At 37.4% G+C, this 15,548-nt stretch overlaps 1 pseudogene; it reads left to right on the top strand.

Moving 5' to 3' along the window:
• Positions 1-2,238: 2,238 nt before the first annotated feature.
• Positions 2,239-2,704, top strand: LOC130829800 (60S ribosomal protein L23a-like; annotated as a pseudogene).
• The last annotated feature ends 12,844 nt before the right edge of the window (positions 2,705-15,548 follow it).

The following is a 15,548-nucleotide window of genomic DNA, read 5'->3' as shown; positions in this document are numbered from 1 at the left end:
TTTAGAGTACTAGGTTAGTAACGTAAGTTGTGGCATATCTGTATGATGGAGTAATATGTCACCATCGCAATCATGTTATATATGGGTTCTAGGCTTCCATCACCCCTTTGTATCCTCAACATCCTTACCTCTATTTGAGAAAGTGATGCAACAGGATCTAAATATCAAATGCAAATTTTATATATGTGTGTGTGTATACACACACACACACACACACACACACACACATATGTGTTGTAGACTATAGTATGAAATTTTCACTCCCTGAGTTGATTTAATCTTCTGGAATGGGATGAACTAATGAACTCAAAATAGAAATAAGGATTCCACTGCAACTGAGGCATTTTCACATTTTCCCTTCAACTCCAGGGTATTTATTTCGGGGAAATGAAGTGGATGGCATGATTCTTCTTGCAACTAAATAGATTTTGTGTTGTATCAAATGTAGCCTAAAGGAGGAAGAAAACGAGTCCTTTTTGGTGAACACATTCATCCACGTCACTCTTTACTATGCCTTCCCAAACTTCTAAAGTCTGTCTTGTTTATTGGTCAGAGCTTATATTTTAAACATTTTGAACAGAGCTTGACCATCAACTCTTTCTAGTTCATTGTTAGCTGTACCAGGTAAAATGCAGTTAGACATTTTGGTAAGAATATTTAATGAAATAAAATAATCATAATAATGTAAGAAACCAGGACTATAAGTATTCAATTTCTAACTATAATTCATAATTGCTACCTAAGCTTTACCGCATGCATGCATACTTTCCTAAGAGGATAAAAGGTAAATCTGACATAAAAATGTAGAGTAGCTTTTATTATTTTATTTATAGTCGTGGTAGCCTAGATTGCACACATTTTCCATACCAGATAATTCGTGTAATTGCTCTGCTTTGGTTATCCTGAAGCTCATAATTTATCTGATTTGTCCTGAGAGGGATACAAACACAACAAAATATCTAGCGCATCAGGTGGTATTAAGTCATCACTCAGACAGTCTCAGGGAAATTAGAGTTTTCTGAAAGTTTAGGAGAATTTATTAGGAAAAAAATCACTCAATTACATTACACCAGTTTTCCTCTGTCTTTATTGTAGGGAACGGGATAAGCTGATTATTTGGATATTGGATTTGCCTCTTCGAAAAAAAACCAGTGTTGTAAAGACAGTCATACAGGTTGAGAAAAATGAAGTGAGATTTATTTCCTAAGCATGAATTTTCATTAACGATTCTGGTTGCCCAAACTTCTAAACAGAGACGCAAATGAAGAGAAAAATATTTTCTCGTATTTTCCTTTTAGTCATTCTTTAAAATTATCTAATTTTCCTTCCACTCACCAGGTTCAAGATTTAATTAAAAGCAGTAAAGAGGAAAATATTTTAAATAAGTTAGTACAGGATTTTCTGCCATTTAAATAAAAATTGCTATTTCACTGTTCGAGTTCATCTATGTCTATTTCATAACAATTCCATAGTCGTACTAAATTTTACCTTTGTTTACTATCAATAGAGGCCACAACTACTAACCACCAAAAATATAGGTGGCCAAAAAAAAAAGCGTGGGTTTATTTAGTTTGCAGCAAGGGATGGTACACACAAGAGTGATCATGGGGCACTTCATAGGAGAAGTTAGGGAAGGACAATCTTAGAACATGTAGTCTAAAGTTAGTCAAAATTTGTCTTGGCAAGGATTGGCCAGGATGTATAAAATAGGCAAAGTGCTGGGGTAATCAGTGATCTCATCATTAGAGCACATGTTCAGGAAGAGATATAGGAATGTTTTTCTATAGTCCTTTTATTTCCTGGAACATATGGGTCTGATCAAGTTGATATCAGGGGACTCTACAGGCAGATAGTGTGTGATGTATGTCATGTGTTTGCTTGGTAGAGTCATCTCTTCTGTAATATATCAGTCTGTCTTATATGCTGCAGTTTCCATACAAGTTCTCACCTCTTACCACATCCACCACCTTCTACAAACACACACACACACACACACACACACACACACAGCCTAGGTGTCTCCAGAAACCATATTGTTCTTTTATTTGCCCCTCTTCCGATGGGTTTTCAGCCTGGGCTGAAGGACGGACCATCATCTCCTGGCGCTGTCATCAACCCAGACTAACGACACCTTCAAAGGAACCACTGACGCACGTGCAGCCTGGGACGCCCACTACAGGTCTTCAGGCCAGAAGTGGTTGATTTCTGAATCCCTCACCCTCATTTTCGTCCCTTCTCTGGGCCCCTGCCCCTCCCAAAGCCGAAGCCAAAGCAAAAGCTTTGAAGGCCAAGAAAGTAGTGTTGATAGGCGTCCACAACCACAAAAAAAAAGAAAAAAGAAAAAAAGATCCAGACGTCACCCACCTTCCGACGGCCCAAAACACTGCGGCTCACTCAGGATGCAGCCCAAGTACCCTTGGAAGAGTGCGCCTGGGAGAAACAAGCTTCCCCAGTACGCCGTCATCAAGCTCCCCCTCACCACCGAGTCAGCCATGAGAAAATAGAAGACGACAGCACACTGGTGTTCCCTGTGGAGGTCAAGGCCAACAAGCACCAGATTAAACGGGCTGTGAAGAAGCTCTATCACATGGACGTGGTGAAGGTCAACATCCTGATCAGGCCTGATGGAGAGAAGAAGGCATATGTTTGACAAGCTCCTGACTATGAGGCTTTGGGTGTTGCCCACAAAATTGGGATCATCTAAACTGAGTCCAGCTGGCTAATCCTAAATATGAAAGTTTTCACTATAAAAAAAACCCCAACAAAACCTGACAACACTATTCATGGATAGTGACCTTGTGTCATATTTATAATGGTTGTATTTTGACCCCTTTAAGCAGAATTTCTTCCTGTGCTTTTTTTAATGATCATTGCTTAATCATCTACTGAATCAATGACTTCACATACCTGGTGATTATCAAGACGAGTGCTGGGAATACTGTGATATAAAGAAAAGTGTGTCTAAATGGAATATTACTCAGCTATAAAAAGGGATGAGATGGAGCTATATGTAATGAGGTGGATAGAACTACAATCTGTCATACAGAGCGAAGTAAGTCAGAAAGAGAAGGACAAATATTGTATGCTAACTCACATATACGGAATCTAAAAATGGTACTGATGAACTCAGTGACAAGAACAAGGACGTAGATACAGAGAATGGACTGGAGAACTCGAGGTATGGGGGGGCGGGGGGTGAAGGGGAAACTGAGTCGAAGCGAGAGAGTAGCACAGACATATATATACTACCAAATGTAAAATAGATAGTCAGTGGGAAGTTGTTGTATAACAAAGGGAGTCCAACTCGAGGATGGAAGATGCCTTAGAGGACTGGGACGGGGAGGGTGGGGGGGACTCGAGGAGGGGGGAGTCAAGGAAGGGAGGGAATACGGGGATATGTGTATAAAAACAGATGATTGAACTTGGTGTACCCCCCCCAAAAAAAAAAAAACTAATCATTTAGAACTTTCTACCAGTAGAGGAAAGAAAATAGCCTAGAGGATAAAAAACAAAAGCTTGCAAGTAAACATATTGCAGTTAGTGGCTTCTGGCATCAGAGTGCTTTTAGGCAGAAGCAGCCTGCCCCATGCAGGCATCAGTTTACCCCAGGGAGCCTGAGCAAACTCTCTATTCCTTTGGACCATCTACTTCTGAAGACTCACAAGAGAACCTCAGTTTTATATTTTTGTTGTTGTTGTTTGCTTGCTTTGTTTTATTTTAACCTTTACTATTGGAGAAAAGACAATGTTGTTTTAGCTGGGAAACAAATATCGACAAATCAATTGATTGGAGTGTAACTACTGTGTTAGCTTTTAACAGTAACTGTTAACTCCAAAGATATTCAAGAATAGTCTTTCTTCGATGGTGCTTTCCAAATACAATTGCCTAAGATCACGTAGAAGCTGGTTTGCTGACTGGCAAAGGAAAGTGCTTGATACTTGCTAATGATAAGATTTAATACTTCTAATTAATTACATTTCCCCGATTTATTAAATTTGAGGATAATGAAATCTGCTATTGGTATCACATATAACTAATTTATAAGAATTTAGTCTCTGACTCTACTGGGATTCAAAATGCGTCATGGAGAATGAGAACATTGAAAAAAATCTCCAGGCATTTTATTTATTCTGCAAAAATCACTCTAAATTTCATCAACTGATATGCATATTTAATACAGAGAGAAAAAATTTAATAAAGATTTCTTGCATTAGTTTTCATATATAAAAATGAATATGTTTCTCTCACCCTGAGAATATACAGACATTGAAACATATTTAACTAAACTCATTGAATGAGAAAGAAAGTGTCAGAGGTGACTGCCCAGGAGTGAGCTATGAGGGTGAGGATGGAGCAGAAGGAAACGTGTGATGGGGGAACAGCTGCCTGAAGGCTAGAGTCCTACTTGGTCTGTATGGGGCTTTGCCCATCGCTCTGCCCCGGAACAAAGCGGAAGGAAAGGGGTATGGATGCACTTGTCAGTTCAGGGGTCATGTGAAGAGAGACAGATGAACACAAAAATGGTCCAAACTTGCCAACAGCCTGTGCTCTGGTCTGGTCCATATCCTTATCTATCAGAGAGCAAATGTAAGAGAGCCATCCCAGAAAATTACCCCTCAAACATAGGTCCGAGGGTGGCGAAAGCAACACTGTGAAGAGTACCAGAGGCAACTCTTACCAAGCACAAGCAGAATTGCGTGGTGGCACCTACCAGGGAGGTCAGCTACCCTCCATCTTATGAACCATTAGAAGCAACAGAAACATGTGCCCCAGAGAACGGTGGGGCTGATATAATTCTATGATCTTTTAAAACCTGAAGACGTTCAGGCAACTCATTCAACCATTCTTGGTTTTAGTTTTCTCCTCCGTGACATGGAAATACCAATACCTATCTCACAGAGTGCTGAAAAGGGACTCTGAGTTGTGGTAGGTATTGAGAGTACTGATGTCTTCCTTCATTCGTTCAACAATATTTATTGAGGGCACAATGTCCAGAATACAGAATTGAACCAAACAAAGGAATTCATACAGTATATGCTCTAGTGACAGAGCAGACAGCAAACAGTGAAACAGAAGATAGGGATACATTAAACTAGGGTAATGGGGTAGAAAGTGAACTAGTAGCTATTTAGAATGTCAAGCAAGGTCTTTGTGGTGAGATGACCTTGAGATTACACCTGAATGCCAGGAAGGATCCAGTCAGGTGCAGAGAGGTGATGAGTCTACCGGGAAGACAGCACATCAAGGGCAAAGGCCCCAAAATGGGCTTAAATGTGGTGTGTTTGAGGAAGCAGAAGAAGACCAGGAGACCACATCGCAGCAGACAAATGAGAATGTGTGGTGTCCAGTGTGTATTATGGGCTCAGTATATAATAGCTGTTACTCACATAATGAGTATGTAAATGGCAAAGCAATGAAAATGCACCTCTGGGAATAAGAGGTTTATCAATATCTATAATAATGGCCATGATGCGTGAAAATAATACCCATTATTAGTTTTCCATAGCCTGATGGCTTGTCTTATGAGAGGTGTCGATTTCAATTACGAACCAGTGACAAGTCCCATTACAGATGCATGAAGTACTTCAGTTTCACCCAGTTTACTGTAATTTGCCACTGAATTTCTTGCAGCCTCGAGTGAAATGTGAACCAGCCCCTCTGGACCTCAGCAGGGTCACCCCAAGTCCAGGCGCACTGGCTCCTCCCAGGCACAGTCTAGGCCCCACCCCCACACGTGGCCAGAGCCACTGAGCAGGACATTATGCACGTTGAACATCCTTGTGGGGACATTCTCCTTGCTGTTACCAAATAGATGCCAAGGGCTGAGGAGGAGGAGGGCTTTTTTAAAAGTATATGTGAAGTGACTGGCATTGACGAGTCACCAAAAGTTGGCCTTGTTAAGCTTGGTCCCTATCCAACAGGGAATCTGTATTGGAGTCACAAAGACAGACACTGACATATTGATTTTTGTTTTCTGTAATAAAAATACAGACCTGAGCTTTGAGTTTACTTCTTAATGCGAAGCCATTCATTCCTTTGTGATGACTCCTTTAGGCATCCTTTTTTGTGAAAGTTTATGTAAACTAGACTTCAAAATGACCACAAGAAATCATCATATGACCTCACTATAACATTGCTTTGGTTTTTCACTAGGTCAGAAATGACACTGACAATCTCAAAAACAAATGTTACAATGTTGTCTAGTGTGTATTTTAAATCAATAACGTCACAGTCACGATAGTGATTATTAGCAAATCCATTTTAATCTGTGCTTCTTTTTTAGACAATTTAGAATACTTCAACATTTGATACACATTGCCACTTAATTGACTTTTACTCTACAGGCTATTTATTCTGGTAAGTATTAGTTTTTCACACAAATTAAGATAAAGAAAAAGAATTTAATTGAAAATAGTAAATACAACATATTTTACTTTTACCTGAGAGCATGTTCTGAAACTTGATTATTCTTAAAAATAGTGGATATAATTCCACAAGTTATCTATCATATATAATATACTAAATTGTAATTATTCAGGTAGCAAAGGAGACTTTGCTTTGGATATCTCAGAGTAAGAAATAATAAAATATGTATTACATAAGCCATTTTATGACACTTTATTTTTGTAAATAATCTTGGATCCATTCTATATGGTAGGAAGCACTGCAATTCCTATACAGCTAAAATATCACTAACAAAAAGACAAAAGAATAATTCCATTGATTCCATAAAAAATAAATAAGATCAACACCATGTGGTTTTGAGATTATGAATGATTTGAGAATCAGTTACAAAACTTATGATGTTTCAACATTTAGAGGCAGGAATGCTTTCATTAACTACCAAGCACACAACTGTATGAACTACATTATCTTAGTAAAGAGAGATGTAGTTAAATCTTAAAGCAAACACTTTCCTTACAGTCATTCTTAATCTCATGTTGCAAGCCATAGTTTTTAAAGATTACTTTATTCCATATGTTCTAGATAAATGTAATAATCCAATATATTTTTCTTTTGTTTTACATTTTGCTGTAATGTGGTATAAGGCCTCCCAAAATAAGACCAATAGATATTATTCACTTGAATTTTCATGTGATTTAGTTCAATAATTTTACTTTAACTCATCAGAACTTCAGCTACTGTTTCATCTGTGTTGGTGTGATCATATAATTTTTAATATATACTTTTTGTACCACCTCCTTAAATAAAAGACAAATTTAATAGGACTAAAATTCTATCAAAAATGTGCAGGGGAGGCTTCCCTGGTGGCTCAGTGGTTAAGAATCCTGCTGTCAATGCAGGGGACACGGGTTTGATCCCTTGTCCGGGAAGATGCCACATGCCGTGGACCTACTAAGCCCATGCACACAACTACTGAGCCTGTACTCTAGAGCCCGCAAGCCACAACTACTGAGCCCGAATGCCACAACTACTGAAGCCTGCATGCCTAGAGCCAGTGGTTTGCAACAAGAGAAGCCACTGCAGTGAGAAGCCCACGCACCACAACAAAGACTAGCTCCCGCTCGCTGCAACTAGAGAAAGCCCGTGTGCAGCAACAAAGACCCAACACGCCAATAAATTAATTAGTTAATTAATTTAAAAAATGTGCAGGTATATGTGGAACTGATTAATCATAAACAGTGTTGTTATCAGGAGAATCTGTCACCATCTAATGCAAAGAACCGCTGATAACAGTTAAATGACTTTATATATTCAAGCCATCACTATTATAACAGAGATACACTATTTTATCTTGGAAAAATATTTTGAGATAAAGTAACAAGCAAAAACAATATTTTAAAAGCCTGTACTGTGTAACCAAAGCTTCAAGCATGAATCTTTGGGAAAGAATTGATTTATGAGTGTAACACTATAATATTTTTCATAAATTTCCTCAGGCGATCCTTTTTATATAATTTCACAAAATGACATATCTCCCTTTCTTGTAAGCATTCCAAGAAATATCAGCAACATAGGACAAGCACTCTTACCACAAATATTTATTAAGGAAAATAATCAAATAAACCACATATATAAAGTAAGACATAAAACAAGCTATATGTGTGCATGTAGGTAGTAAGAAATCTTGAGCTATCTCAATCTATTAAACCTCTTTACCCAGCTCCCCCCAAATAATAGTAATTTAGACTTTCTGGAATTGTTTTTTAAGACCTTTGGGTGCAACTGCTATATTCAAGTTCCAAGTTCCTTGCACCTCACCCTATGCCTTCACCACTGCTCTCACTGCAGCGGCCATCCTCTGTGCTAAAAGGACCTGTGCTAATGTCCACATACCCAGACTCTGAATTTTTCACTTCCTGTCTTTCAGGAAGCTGCCGTCTGCCTGTTCTCCACATGAGACACCACCATGATGATCAGGATGCAGACTAATCTTGCAAACAACACTTTTGCTCTCTCCTGGTCCTTTCTCTCTCTTCCAAAGGAAACCATAGATCTATTTTTGGCAATTTCTAAATTTCATCTAAATGAAATCATACATTATATACTGAATTCATCTGGCTATTTTGCTGCATGTTCTGACAGAGAGTCTGTGTGTTGAGTATGGTGGCAGAGGCAGGTTGTTTGTCATTGCTGTAGAGCAGGCTTCAGAGCCTTGGCACTCTTCACATCTTGGACTGTTGAGGACTGTCCTATGCAGACACAGTATGATGTTTAGCATGATTGCTGGTCTCTAGTCATAAAATGCCAGCAATAGTGCCCAAGTTGTGACAACCAAAAGTATCTCCAGATACTCCCCAAGGTACAGAGAGGAACAAAGTTACCCCCAGTTGAGAACCACAGCTATATTGTCTTCCACGTTTGGAATATATCTTATAATTATTTATCCACTTTTCCCTAATGGAAATTTGGTTGTTTGGGGTGTTAGTAACAATCTGGACTTACTCAACAAAATAAGTCAGGCCTAATTATCCTGAGAATAAAATGGCCTGTATATAAATTAGAGTTTACACAAACTTTGTGATAGCTTGGTGAGGTGGTGGCAGAAGAGGGAAGGGAGGACAAATACAAGGAAATTGCCACTAAATGTAAGCACAGGTGAAGAAGAAAGTTCAGGAAGCAGATTCTGGAGACTGTACCTGAAGCACCAAGGCAGGTAGTTGTGAAAGGCCCCCGGGAAACCTGCATGCTTCTCAAAGTCTGTAAGAACATGCCCATCAGCTGTCTCAGTCAGCAGCAGTAAGTCACGTTTCCAGCTGCTCCCTGAGAAGCTGCTCTGAACCATATATCCAACTACACATCCAAGTCAACCGTGGAATTTCCGTGAGATTTCTGCTAGAAGAGGGCCTCCATTCCTCTGCACCTTCCACTGTGAGTTACTCTCATTGACAAAACTTAACCCTGAATAACATCAGGAATGGGATTCCAGAAAATGTCATCCTAAGCTTCTCTTCTGCATTTCAGAGGGAGATCAGAGAATGATGGTCATTTGACAGCAGACAATCCAGCACAGCAGCTGCTCTAAAGATTCTCACATATGCCTTTTGGTGCAAATATGGACTTATTTGTGTTTGATGTGTATGAAAGAGCGATACTGCCAGGTCACATAGTAAGGGTCAGAGAGTACTCCCATCAACAGTGTCTGAGAGTTCCAGTCACCTCACATCCTTGCTATCGCTTCATATCACTTTGTGTTTTTAATTTTTTGTTTGTCTTAATTTTAGCCACTCTGGTAGGTGTGTAATAGTACCTTACTGTGATTTTATACTTGCATGTTGACTAATGATTGTCATTCAGCACCTTTTCACATACCTTTAATCCATGGGATACATCCTGGTTTATAGTGCCGGTCTGTGGCCCTTGCCATCAATTTATTAGTTGGTCTGCCTTCTTCTTATACATTTGTAGAAATTTATGTATATACACATGTATGTACATATATATGTACATCTATTTCTCTATCCATATTGGTATCTATGTCTAGATCTAGATCTAGACTTGATATGATATCATTGTTAGATAGATCTGGATATGATATCATTGTTACATATGTGTCCCAATTATCTTTTCCTACTCTGAGACGTGGCTTTTAATTATCTGAAAGCTGTATTTTTTAATTTTGTTTTGATAGTAGGGTCACATGCAGTTCTAAGATATAATACACAGATTTCCTTTATACTCTTCCCCCACTTTCCTCCAATGGTAACATTATGCAAAATTAAAGTACAATATCAAAACCAGAAAATTGATATTGATATAATTTACCAATCTTATTCAGATTTCACCAGTTTTACACACACTCATTTGTGTGTATGTATTTTAGTTAAAAAATATCTAGAGACAAATGAAAATGGAAACACAACATACCAAAACTTATGGGATGCAGCCTAAGTTGCATCTAAGTGGATCTAAGAGGGAAGTTTAGAGTTATAAATGCATGTATCAAAAAAAAGAAAGACTTCAAATAAACAACCCAGCATTACACCTCAAAGAACTAGAAAAAGAAGAAAAAACTAAGCCCAAATTTAGTATAAGGAAGGAAATAATAAATATAGAGCAGAAATAAATGAAACCAAGAAAAAGAGACAAGAATAGAAGAGATGAACAAAATTAAGTTTGTTCTTTAAAAGATAAAGTTGAGTAAGGAAAAAGGTAAATGACTGAAATAAATAAAATTATAAATGAAAGCGGAGACATTACAACAGATATCACAGAAATACAAAGGATTATAAGAGACCACTACAAACAGTTATATACCAACAAACTGGACAACCCAGAAGATGGATAAATTTCTGGAAACATATAATCTACCAATACTGAATCATGAAGCAACAGAAAATCAGAATAGACCAACAATAAATAAAAAGATTCAGTTGGTAATAAAAATACTCCCAAAAATAAAAGTCCAGAACCAGATAGTTTCACTGATGAATTCCACCAAATGTTTAAAGAAGAATTAATACCAATACTTCTCAAAGTCTCCTAAAAAATTAAAGTGGAGAGAACACTCCCAAATTCATTTTACAGAACCAGCATTACCCTGATAAGAAAGCCAGATGAGGGTCTACAAGAATAGAAAACTAAAGGCCAATATCCCTAATGAATCTAGATGTTAGAATTCTCAACAAAATACTAGCAAACAGAATTCATTAAAACAATGAACGGATCATACACCATAATGAAGTGTAATTTGTACCTGGGATGCAAGGATGTTTCGACATACGCAAATCACCATATATGTGATATATCACATTCATAGAATGGAAGATAAAAATCATATGATGAAATCAACAGATGAAGAAAAAGTATTTGAAAAAATACACCATTCTTTCATGATAAAAATTTCTCAACAATTTGGAAAAAAGAAGAAACATGCCTCAAAATAATAAAGGGCAGGGCTTCCCTGGTGGTGCAGTGGTTAAGAATCCTGTCCAATGCAGGGGACATGGGTACTATCCCTGGTCTGGGAAGATCCCACATACCACAGAGCAACTAAGCCCAATACCACAGCTAGTGAGCCTGTGCTCTAGAGCCCATAAGCCACAACTGCTGAGCCCATGTGCCACAACTACTGAAGCCCATGCACCTAGAGCCCACAAGAGAAGCCACCGCAGTGAGAAGCCCCCACTCACCAGAATTAGAGAAAACCAGCACGCAGCAATGAAGACCCAACACAGCCAAAAATGAAATAAATTTTAAAATTAAACATATAAATAAATAAATAAAGGGCATATATGACAAGCCCACAGCTAAGAGCTGAAAGATTTTCCTCTAAGATAACTCTCACCACTCCTAATCAACATAGTAGTACTGGAAGTCCAGGCCACAGTAATCAGGCAAGTAAAAGAAATAAATACATCCAAACTGAAAAGGAAGAATTAAAATTGCCTCTGTTGAGTAGCATAGACATAGATACACTACCAACTGTAAGATAAAGAGCTAGTGGGAAGTTGCTCTGTAACAAAGGGAGATCAACTCAATGATGCGTGGTGCCTTAGAGGGCCAGGACAGGGAGGGTGGGAGGGAGTTGCGGGAGAGAGGGGATATGGGGATATGTGTATAAATACAGCTGATTCACTTTAGTGTACCTCATAATCTGGTAGAAGAGTGTAAAGCAATTATATTCCAATAAAAAGCTTAAAAAAATTGTCTCTGTTTGCAGATGACATGGTCTTAGCTATAGAAAACTCTAAAGACTCCACCAAAAAAAAATTTTAGAACTTATAAACAAATACAGTAAAGCTGCAGGAAAAAAAACTAGCATATAAAAATCAAGTGCATTTCTATATACTAACAGTAACTTATCCGAAAAAGAAGTAATGAAAACAATCCCATTCACAATAGCATCAAGAATGTTAAAATACTTAGGAAGAAAATTAACCATGGAGATGAAATATCTGTACAGTGAAAACTATAACATACTGAGAAATAAAATTGAAGACACAAATAAATGGAAATATATCCTATGGTCATTTATTGGAAGAATTAATATTGTTAAAATGTCCATAATACCCAAAGCCATCTATAGATTTCAATGCAATTGCTATCAAAATTTCACTAGTATTCTTCACAGAAATAGAAAAAACAATCCTAAAATTCATATGGAAATGTGAAAGTCCCAAATAGTCAAAGCAATCTTGAGGAAGAAGAACAAAACTGTAGGCATCACACTTCTTGATTTCAAACTATACTACAAAACTCAGGCAATCAAAAAACCATGTTGCCAGCATAAAAACAGACACATGAGACCAATGGACAGAATTGAGAGTCCAGAAATAAACCCATACACATACAGTCAACTAATATTTGAACAAGGAGCCGAGAATACTGAACGGGGGAAAATAGCCTTTTCAATAAAGGGTGTTGGGAAAACTGGATATCGACATGCAAATGAATAAAACTGGATTCCTACCTTACACCACTCACAAAAATTAACTTAAAATGAATAAAGACTTAAATGTAAGACCTGAAATCATAAAACTCTTAGAAGACAACATAGGGGGAAGCTCCTTGACATTGATTTTGGCAATAAGTTTTTGGATATGAAGCACAGGCAACAAAACCAAAAATACATCACAAAAACATGTCATGTGCAATTACATCAACCTGAAAAGCTTTTGCACAGCAGAAGAAATAATCAACAAAGTGAAAAGGCAATGTGTGGAATGGGAAAAAACATTTGCAAATCATATATCTGAGAAGTGTTTTATATTCAAAATATACAAGGAAGTCATACAACTCAATAGCAAGAAGAAATCCAATTGAAAAATGGACAAACAACTTGAATAAACATTTTTTTTCCAAACAAGAAATACAAACAGCCAACAGGTAAATGAAAAAATGCTTAACACCAGTAATAAGGAAAAGGAGATCAAAACTACAATGCACTATCACCTCATACCTGTTAAATGACTATTATCAAGGAAAAGGATTACAGATTCTGACAAGGATGTGGAGAAAAGGAAACCCTTGTGCACTGTTGGTGGAAATGTAAATTGGTGCCGCCACTATGGAAAACATTGTGAGGTTTCTCAAAAAAATAAAAATAGAACTACCACATGATCCAACAATCCCAATTCTGAGGACATAGCCAAAGGAAATGAAATGCCTGCCTCAAAATGTTTTCAGCACCCCCATGTTCTTTTGCAACATTATTCATAATAGACATGACATGAAAAGAACCTAAGAGTCCATTGACAGATGAATTGATAAAGAAAATGTGATATATATAATATATTAATATACCTTTATATAAATGTTACTCAACCATAAAAAAGGAAATCCTGCCATTTTTGACAACATGGATGGATCTTGAGTGTAGCTAAGTAAAAGAAGTCAAGGAGAAAAAGACAAATATTGCATGATCTCACATAAGTGGAATCCTAAAAATACCGAACTCATAGAAACAGAGTAGATTCGTGTTTGCTAGGGGTGAGGAAGGTGAAATATCGGGTAAAGATGGTCAAAGGGTACAAATGTCCAGTTATAAAATGAATAAGCCCTAGGCATCTAAGGCAAAGCATAGTGACTATAGTTAAAAATCCTGCTAAATGTTGAGTAAATCTGAAAAGTTCTCAGAGCGCGCGTGCGCCCACACACACACACTCACACACACACAGTAACTACATGAGGGGATGCTTTTGTTAATCAATGTTACTGTGGTAATCATTTTGCAATATATACATATATCAGATAATTATCTTAAAGTTGTATACCTTAAAGTTATATGTCGATTATATCTCAATAAACCTGGAACAAATAAAAATGTAATTCCATTTTCTTCCTGCCATTATTGTTCCTATTGAAAATTGGCAATTACTCTTCTTTTCTCTCTGTTGGAAAAAACATGTGATATTTTCTCTGGCTGCTTTGCAGATTTTGTATTTATCTTTGTTCAGCAGTTTCGTATAAGCCATGCAGGTGTGGTTTTCTTTTCAGTTCTTTTGATTAGGATCCACCCAGCTTCTTGAACTGTAGGTTGCTGTCTTTGCCAGTTACGGAAAATTCTCATGTAATGCTAGTTCACATATTGCTTCTGTTCTATTCTCCTCTTTCTCTTGGACTTAAGTTAAATGTGTTTAAATTTTTTTCAGTATATCCTCTGTATCATTTATACTCTTTCCTGAACTCCCCACCTTATTTCTATATGTGTCTAAAGGATTATGTTTTTATTTTTTAGTTTCCTAATTTTGTCTTCTGCCATATTTGATACATTAATAAGTCTGCTTCTTTAATTCTTATTTTCAGTTACTGTATTTCTTTACTTATAAAATTTTATGCTGGCTTTCTTATAGATTTCAGGTCTTGTAAATCTCCATGTTTTCATTTTTTTAAATTTTTAAAAATTTTAAGTCCATTATTTATAAATAACTTGGATAACTAGGTCAACTGTCAATCTATTTTTAGTGGCTGTATTTTTTATCTTGGTTTCTGTGCATTTTATACACATGTTTAGTAATTTTTAGTTATAAAAATTGTGAAGTTTCTGCCTGATGATCTTCTTAAAAAGAGGATTAATCTTCATGAAGGCAAAGACTGTTTTTGGTGGATCACTCCGGACCAGTCAAGGAAAGGTTTGGGGCTTTGTGAAACACTTTCTTTGATTGGCTCTTACTCTTAAGGCACAGACGCTGCTCTTAGGGCTTATTCTTTCTGGGATCTTAACTGAAAATCTCTGAGCGTTCTTTGGAGTCATCCAATGTGTTAATCTCTAGACAGCTGATTTGTTTTCCCTAGAACTGTTAAACTGCTGAAATATTTGCTCAGTCCTTTAGATCTCAAATGATAGCCTGCTGATTGGTTTCTGAATTTCTCTTCCTGAACACCGCATAGTTTAGGAAGTGGTCAAAAGCCTTGGTGGTAAACTTCATGCAGTCTCCCCCTCACTTGTCTGCAGTTATTTTTTCCCCTCAAGTTCAGTTCTTGGAGAGACGCGGCACCAGCCTCTGTCTCCCAAGCACAATGAGACCTCCATAAGCTCTAGGCCTCTACCTTCTGCTCTGCTTCTTCACCCATGGACTTGGCAAAACTCTGAGAAAAAACACAGAGAGAAATGTGAGGCTCAAAAGTTTCCCTCTCTTGTCTCC

This window comes from Hippopotamus amphibius, chromosome 10 (genome assembly GCF_030028045.1).
Source record: "Hippopotamus amphibius kiboko isolate mHipAmp2 chromosome 10, mHipAmp2.hap2, whole genome shotgun sequence".
In the NCBI taxonomy this organism is placed as follows: domain Eukaryota; kingdom Metazoa; phylum Chordata; class Mammalia; order Artiodactyla; family Hippopotamidae; genus Hippopotamus; species Hippopotamus amphibius.
This window is presented reverse-complemented; position numbering and strand designations above follow the sequence as displayed.